Source organism: Eublepharis macularius, chromosome 8 (genome assembly GCF_028583425.1).
Source record: "Eublepharis macularius isolate TG4126 chromosome 8, MPM_Emac_v1.0, whole genome shotgun sequence".
Taxonomy (NCBI): domain Eukaryota; kingdom Metazoa; phylum Chordata; class Lepidosauria; order Squamata; family Eublepharidae; genus Eublepharis; species Eublepharis macularius.
In genome coordinates, this window is record NC_072797.1 from 3,623,936 (window position 1) to 3,633,069 (window position 9,134).

The following is a 9,134-nucleotide window of genomic DNA, read 5'->3' on the forward strand; positions in this document are numbered from 1 at the left end:
CCCCCTCTAAGCTGAAACGCCCCAACTATTTTAATTTTTCCTCATAGGGGAGTGGCTCCAACATTTGGTTAGCCATTTCCACACTTTTTTGGGGTTCTATAATAACCTTTGTGAGAAATGCACCTACCGTTCCACAGGTGGCTGCACCATAGAGCTAGACGAGAACACTGGAATAATGGACATTTTACTTGCAAGCAAGCATCTGCCAAAACTGCAGGCCTCATTAAGAACTTCCCTTAATGACACCCTCAGTTACTGGAATACCAATACAAAAAAAAATCATTATAAAATTCCCAAGAACAAAACGGTCGCCATCAATAATAAAACCACTTTTAGGGAAGTAATCTATTTGCCTCAACGGGCCTTCTAAGTTCCTGAGCAGCAGCCAGCCGCCACAAGTTCTGTGACTGGGTAATTAACCATTTAAGATGAGTAATTAACATTTTTTATCCTGGATAGTGAAATATCAAGTTTTTTTCTAGAAGTTGCACGCATGGTGCGATAACATAAGACAACGACAACATAACAATGGATCTTTCAGACCCGTTCCAGTAGCAGTGGGGCTTCCCTCCACGCAAGGATCCTTCCTCTGGTGGAGGATGTTGTATAGGCTTTTGGGCCAGCATATTGACTCATACATTGCAGAGGTTCCAAAGACAGCAGAACTGGGTGCCAAATGCCGTCAACTGATTGCTTATTACTGGCCATGGCCCATGTCAAATATTACCCTTTAAAAAAACTGAAGATTACACAGAAATATGGATTTGATAAATACAAATATCAAAACCTTACAGTGAGGAATAATTATTTGGTACTCATTTTTTCAGCCAGAAGAATCTGGAAAGAAATTAGGTTAGGCCAGAGAGATTTGACCCATTTATTTAAAATATTCATGTGTTGCCTTTCCATCCAACTTAGGGGCCTCCAAGGTGGTAAGCATTCAAAACGTTAAAATACAGATAAAATATATCTGACATGGTTAAGTCAAAAGATATAGAGCCCCGTGGTGCAGAGTGGTAAGCGGCAGTACTGCAGCCCAAGGTCTGCTCACGACCTGAATTCGATCCTGGCGGAAGCCAGGTTCAGATAGCCAGCTCAAGATTGATTCAGCCTTCCATCTTTCCAAGATCGGTAAAATGAGCACCCAGTTTCCTGGGGGTAAAGTGTAGATGACTGGGGAAGGCAATGGCAAACCACCCCGTAACAAAAGTATGTCAAGAAAACGTCGTGATGCGATGTCCCACCATGGGTGGTGCTTGCACAGGGGACTACCTTTACCTTTTACCTAAGTCAAAAGATATGAAGTATGTATAATAACTCTTCTCCAGAAAAAAGGCATCCCAAATGGGAGGTTTGTACCAAAAACCAGACAAACACACATTTTTGTGGATTTAAAATGTCCAGGTTTTCCTTTACAAATAAAAGGTTCCCAAATGCACCTGAACTACAGCAACATACGGGCTCTTTAGTCCTTCTGCAGAACGGACTGGAAGGGCTCCTGCTTCCCAAGCAGGAGGGAACACGTACCACTGGCAGCAGTCACCCTGCTAACCCATCTTAGGGAAATGAAGTCCCCCCCACACCCAGCTCTGGCCCAGGAGCGGGGACGGTTTCCCCTCCAAAACAAGCAAGAGTACTCAAAACTTTCCTGGAGCTGCAGACAGGAAGAGGAGTCCCTCTCCCAGACAGGAAGTCTCAGGGAAAACCCTCCATTAAGCACAAGCAAATTCAAAAAAGGACACTGGAGCAGAAATAAATTCTAAGCCCACAGTTCATTACAGAAGTATATTTAGGCCAACCTGGCAACACAAGCAAGATTCTGCTGCTGGCCCTGCTGTTGTTGCAGCTATCTCCAAACAGGAAGAACTGGCTTGCTACCAACTTAACCATAACAACCTTTTAAAAAAAGTATTACTACTTTGGTTTCTTTCATTTTTTTTTTCAATTTTTGAAACTGTAGGCAGACCATGGGGTTCCAAGATAAAATTCAAAAGGAAGAAATGTTTACTGAACTGTTCATGCCTCCAGATAAAAGCCATAATTCATTATAATTGCTTTGAAGTTAAATTGTTTCATACCACAGCAAACCTCTTTGCTTATTAACGTAACTATCAACTTTGTTAACGATTAAAGGTTCTTTACTATTGCTTGCAGACAGTCTTCAAGAGCAATCCCATATAAAGCCCACTGCAGTGATCTAATGTAGGTGTGCTAAGGCATATACCACAGGTGCAAGATCCTGCCCAGGAAGGCTGCATCTGACTCACCAGCAAAAGCTGAAGAAAGGCACCCCTGGCCACCTGTTTATCCAATACAAGGCCAGGTTCAGCGGCACCTGTAAGCTTCGAATCCCCTCATTCAGGGGGAGTGCAACCACATTCAGAACAGGAAACATCCTAATTCCCGGAACAATCCTTCTTCCCTCCAGAAGCATCTCAGTTTTATCAGGATTGTTTCAATTAGTTAGTATTCATCCAATCCAAAACTACCTCCAGGTACCTGCTCACAATTACTATGGAAGTGCATGGTAGAGTCATCTTGATATTGCTTGCAACACAGTCCAGCTATCCAGACGACCTCTCCCAGCAGCTTTATATAGATGTTGAAAGGTATGTGGGCAAAGATTGAACCTTGCGGGATCCTGTAGGCCAGAGCACAGAGCAGCAATCCCCTAGCTCCATCTCTGAAACCTCACTCTGAGGTACAGAAAAGGTACCACAGAACAAACAGTGCCTCACAGCCCAACCCTGAAAAGTGGTCAAGGAGAATACCATGATTGATTTTATCAAAAGCTACCAAAAGGTTCAAGAGAATTAACAGGGTCAAATTCCCTTGACCATCTCCAGAAGCAGGTCATCTACCAGAATCAAAAAGAGTCCAGTAGCACCTTTAAGACTAACCAATTTTATTGTAGCATAAGCTTTCGAGAATCTGCATGCATCTGACGAAGAGAAAGTGATTCTCGAAAGCTTATGCTACAATAAAATTGGTTAGTCTTAAAGGTGCTACTGGACTCTTTTTGATTTTGCTACTAGACTAACACGGCTAACTCCTCTGGATCTATGGTCATCTACCAGGGTGACCAAGACCATTTCAGTCCCATAACCAGGCCTGAAACCAGATTGGAATGGATCTAAAGAACCAGCTTAAATCGCAGCTCAATGAAATTGCCCAGCCACCACATTATCAATCACTTTCGTCAAGAATGCTACATTTGAGACTGCCCGTTAATTATTCAATTCTCCTGGGTCCAGAACAGGTTTCTTTTGGAGTGGACCCATCACTGCCTGCTTCATGGCAGGGGCAACCACCCCCCCTCTCGGGGAGGCATTTACTTGACTCCTGAACCCACTCTGCCAGCCAGCCCCACCCCCACAAATACTTATCAAGTAGCCAAAGCAATATACATTTTTTATTGTAAGAATTCAACAGATACATTACTGTTCTACCAGAATGTCATAGTAAAGAAACAAGGAAGATATTTTTGACTACCTACTGCTAGGAAAGCTTTAGAAGAAAATGTCAAGTGATCATAAAAAATAACCCTTACATGATGTAAAAATGGTGAAAAACTGGAAAGTCCTTATCAGCTCCAGGTCCTGGAAAGCACAGTAATTCCCCTCTTGATATGCTCAATTCCTGTTCTTAATATGTTTTCACACCTATTTTAGCTGCCAATTTTTTTGCTCAAACCTGCATTACAAACAGGACACAAACAGCTTTGCCTGAAACAGCAAAAAAAAAATACAACCCTTTAGCAACCAGCAGTCAAACTGGTTGTGTCTGAAAAACACACAAAAACCCTACTAGCAACCAGCAGCCAAAATGGTTGACAAAGGCTGTGTGAAAATGGCCTAAGGCTCTTTTCTTTATTACAATCAAAAATAACCCTGATTCTTTAATAACTGTAAACTTTTAATCATTTTACTGGGGAAAAAATAGAGGGAGATAGAACAGCCTGTTTCAATAGAGAACAGCAAAATGTGTTGTATTCTTCTGAAAAGACTTGGTATGAAGGATTACACCATGTCCTTGGGAAGATCAACACAATAAATGAAGCAATTGTGACTCAGTAAGAGGAAGTTTTAAGCGAATATTACTGAACAGTGTCATCACCGATGGACTCCAGAGTTTCTACTGACAGCCCCTCCCAAAAAAGCTACGCAGAAAGGAAAGCACAAACTAGTTTATTATAAGCCTGGCACAACACTTCTCTCAGCTCCACAATTTAGGAAATAGGATCTCTACTTCTGCCAACATCAGCAATAACTCCCAGAAATTATGACTACCCCTCCCCAGGAAAGATGGGCCTTTACATGCAGCTCTTTCTCTTTCAGAATAATTAACAGAAAGCCCTAAAGGCACGGAATATGGAAAAATGTATAAAAATCTACTGGGAAGGGCAATGACCAATGCTTCATCATCTAAATGGGGTGAACAATGGATACAAAAGTTTATAGGCATGAGAAAATAATTCCCCCTTAAAGAGATGGGAAACTTTCATAGCTGGCACCTCACCCCCCTCTTAAGACACACAGTGCATATTCCATTGAAATCACTTAGTTGGATGGAAATAGGAAAATATGATTTTTCCCCCCTTTTTGCTCTCAAGACCCAGAAGGAGTGGAGGAGATTGCGTGTGTCATTTATATATACATCACATTCAAAATGGAACTGTTTAGGCTTAGATGCGGGAAACCCGTCAACTCCGCTACAAAGCTCAGTGGATAGCCTTGGACAAGCTGCTCTCCCCATGGGATGGCTGCTGGGCTAAAAAGTTACCCTGAATTTTTTCAAACTAAAGTTCAAAGATTAGACAAATACCTCCAGAAACAATCACACTTCGGTGCATCTTTGGTTTATAGACCCTCAGCCTAAGACTCAGCCCTAATCCTTCCAATAACCTGCAAGATATGACCACCCTTTCCTCTTCTGAGGAAAGGGGTGGAAGAAAAGCTGCTTGCCCTCTAAACTACAGCAAAGATGACATCTGTCACTAACAACCTATAGGTGAAGATGGGTAGTTGCTTTATAGTGACTCAGGTCACTGGGCTTTCAAGGCCAGTACTGTTTACTTTGACTGTTAGCATCTTTCCAAGGCCCCTCTTAGTATCCTCTCCCATCATCTACTAACTGATCTTTTCCACGTAGACACTGGGGATTGAACCTGGGACCTTCAACATGCAAAGGAGATGCTCAGTCACTGAGCCACAACCCCACCCTATGTTATAGTTGTCAGTCAACAACACTTAGCAATTATACAAAACTTTAGAGCATTCAAAGCTCATCACACAAACTACCTTGCAGAGAGCTAGTCCAGTGCTGGTGGTGAGAGAAAGATCTAACCACCAGGAAGCTTCCACTTTGGAGTCCATGGCACCCCATAAACTCATTAGGGGGTCTTCAGTCAAGCCACCCTCTCTAACCTCCTCCTCCAATTGTTGCTGTAGCATAGTGGTTAAGTGGATTGTGCTACAAATCAGCACTCTGTGGGTTTGAATCGCACGACTGCCATGAGCTCAGTAGGTGGCCTTGGGCAAGCCTCTCCTCTCAGCCCCAGCTGTGTTGTGGGGATAATAATACACTGACCGTGTTCACCGCTTTGAGTGGAGCACTAATCTGTCTAGAACAGTGGTATACAAGCATAGTTGTTATTATTATTATTAGTCTCCATATTACAATTGAAGATATAACATTCCAATTTCTTATTTAGCACATTTTGATCCTATCCTCCCTCCAAGAAACTCTAGACAATACACCCAGTTCATTCCCACCTACATTTTACCCTCACAACACCCCTGTAACGTAGGTCAGGCTGAAGAGGAAAAACTGGTCCAGGAAGACAGTTTCAGGTAGCTAGCCAGGTTGGTCTGAAATAGAACAGCAGGATCTGCGTCCAGTAGGACCTCAGAGACCAACATTTCCAGGGTATAAGCTTTTGAGTCAAAATTCCCTTCTTCAGATAGATTCAAATTCAGTGGCAGATTAAAGACAAACTAGATTTCTAAAGAATGAGCTTCTGAGAGTCAAAACTCTGTTGTAGGAATGGAGATCCTTGAGCCTTTACATCTCAGCTGGGACCTCCATTCCTACTCCTATGTGAAGGAAGCTTTGACTCTCAGAAGCTTAATAATAATAACAGCAACAACATTCAATTTATATACTGCCCTTCAGGGCAACTTAACACTCACTCACAGCAGTTTACAAAGTATGTTATTATTATCCCCACAACAAACACCCTGTGAGGCAGGAGGGGCTGAGAGAGCTCTGAGAGAGCTACAACTGACCCAAGGTCACCCAGCTGGCTTCAAGAGAAGAAGTGGGGAATCAGACCGTCTCTCCAGATTAGAATCCCACACTCTTAACCACTACACCAAACTGGATCTCCTGGAAATCCTGCTGGTCTCTAAAGTGCCACTGGATCTGAATTTTGTTCTTTTACAAACCAACATGGCTACCCAGATGAAACTATCTTCTTCAGATACAGGACCAACTGATCCAAGGTCACTCAGTAAGTTTCAGGGAAAACAAGGGCATGAACCTGAACTTTCAAGTCGTACACTCTGGCCACCACACCACCCTCTGAGTGTGACACTCATCTGTCCAGAAGTGTTTAAGCACACTACTACTACTACTATTACTATTAAAGTTCAGAAATTATCAGCTAATACCATTACATCAACCCTGGAAGGTAGACCAGTGCTTCCTAACCATGTAACTGGGGGGGGGGGGGGAGCTGAGCCTGTAGGGATGGAGTTCTTATTCAAGGAGGCAGGTACCCCATGCGCTAGTTTAGGGGCTGAAAGAACGACAGAGAAGAGTCCAAGAAGATCCAGCGAAGTCCAGGGGGAGCAGCGATTAGAACCCGGGTCTCCCAGCCCGTCAAGCCAACTACAGCAGGAGCTACGCCATAAGTTCGTCGTGCGGGCGGAGAACAGAAAGGCGGAAAAAAGACTCGCTTTTGCTCCGGGGGGGGGGAATAGGCGGAAGCACGCATGCGCAAGGCGAAACCCCCCCCCCCCACCGCCCTGCCTGAGGGGAACCCCGGAGACCTCGGCCCGCCCCCATGCCCGCCTCACTCACCCGAGCGGCGGGCCCGCCTCGTCGCCCCCCTCACAACGGAGGCGACTGCCGCTCCTCGCGCTTCCTCGGCCTCTGCCCGCTAGGCCTCCCCGCCGGCCACCGCGGCCCGCCTCCCTGCCCCAGACCCGCCTCGGCGACGGAGCGACGCCATCTTGTCCGCCTTGCCCATCATGGCACGCCCCCTCGGCGGACGTACACGTCGCGACGCCGGTCACGCGACGCGGAAGGAGGCGGCGATTGGAAGGGGGCCGGAAGAGAAAGGGGGAATTCGTTATCGTTTCTGGAAAACACTTCCGGATCTCAGTTGCAGGCGGGGGAAGGAGCCATATGCGGGGCCAAAGGGGTGGTAAGAAGAATATAAACAATGCACACAAACTCTTGCATAAAGCAATAGAGGATTAGAGGCCCTCTAGGCCTTGGAAGCAAAAATAGGGCTCTTTCAGTGCAATCCTGAGCAGAGTTAATCCAGTCTAAGCCTATTGGTTTCAGCAGAATTCGATTGAAGTAACTCTTTTCTGATTTCACTAGATGTCAGTCTTAGAATTCGGCTCTCTAGTGGATTTCTGCTAGTTTTAAAATCTTTGCACATTTGCTTTTATAGATCCTGTTACATATCTTTGAAACTGACTGTACTGACCCACAGGGTCTGGTGTAATGGTTAAGAGCGGCAGGACTCGAATCTGGAGAACTGGGTTTGATTCCCCACTCCTCCTCTTGAAGCCAGCTGAGTGACCTGGGGTCAGTCACAGCTCTCTCAGAGCTCTCTCAGCTCCACACTACCTCAGGGGTGATTGTTGTGGGGATAACAGTTAAGAAGCAGAGTGAAAACCACACTCGGAGATTAGTAAAGACTGTCAAATATGCTATTTGTAAATGAATTAATTAATTTCTAAACATATAAAGTGCCAAGTGCAATCAGAATACATATAGTCAGCTGCATCAATTTCAAAGAGCACAGTATCAGAAGACTTCACACAAGATTAATATACAATGTATCCCATCTGAATAGAAAAATTATAGACAACCATTTGTCAAAACGTTTGTAAAACATTTAAGGTAGACCATATATTCAAGTCCTCTAACATTTAAGGTGGACCATATATTTATTTACTTTATTTTTAACCCGCCCTCCCTGCAAGCAGGCTCAGGGCGAGGTACAACATTGATTAAAATACAACTTAAAATCATTTAAAAAACAGATAAAATACTGTGCCCCTTTTGGGGCAACCAGCGGGAGTGGACTCTCCATACCCCTTGTAGAGGGAGACCAGTGGAAGTCTCTGCAATGATGGGCTAAAATTAGCCTCCACCATATGCCTGGAGGAACATCTCCGTCTTACAGGCCCACCTAAATGATACAAGATCCTGGTGGGCCCGAGTGTCCTCAGACAGAGAGTTCCACCAGGTTGGGGCCAGGACCGAAAAGGCCCTGGTCCTGGTAGAGGCCAGCCAAGCCTCCCTAGGACCAGGGACCACCAGTAAATATTTTCCGGTTGAACGAAGTGCTCTCTGGGGCACATATTCAAGTCCTCCAGTGCCACTTCCAAAAAGTTTTTTTATTAATCAATGAACTTTGGTGGTTGTATCCAAAAGAGTTTACCAACATTGTTTCCACAAGAATTTAAGCTTTCTCTTGATGTTTTCTTGCAGGTGGAGCCGAGCAAACTCCAGGAGGGAGACCCCAAAGGATCTCCGATCCAAACTGACGATATCCAGGTAAGTGTACCAGTGTAGTTTCCACAACATTTGATGCTTTCTCTTTTTTCTTTCTTGCAGGGGGAGCCGAGAAAACTCAAGGAGAGGGGTCCCCAGCCCAACAACTGGCTTAGATCTTTAGGCTTGTTTCTTTGGAATACAACTTCCTCAGGGGCCAATAAATAATTCCACCTTGTGAAACAATTATAACATCATGACACAATTTTTACATGCATAATCTTCCATGCTCTAAGTGGCCGTTAAATTGATCTGAAGGGCGGTATATAAATTGAATGTAGTTGTTGTTAGTGTGGCTTCTGGCCATGCTCTGGGGCCCAAATCATAGCCAGTTTGGT

General features: G+C 44.5%; 1 protein-coding gene across 1 annotated transcript in view; it reads right to left on the reverse strand.

Annotated features, from left to right (window-relative positions):
* The window catches only part of UBAP1 (ubiquitin associated protein 1), a 41,142-nt gene extending 33,906 nt beyond the window's left edge, over positions 1–7,236 (reverse strand). Inside the window, exon 1 of the mRNA XM_054987487.1 lies at positions 7,084–7,236. The gene's annotated coding sequence lies outside the window, so the exon portion shown is untranslated. The remainder of the gene's footprint in view (positions 1–7,083) is intronic.
* Between the last annotated feature and the right edge of the window lie 1,898 nt (positions 7,237–9,134).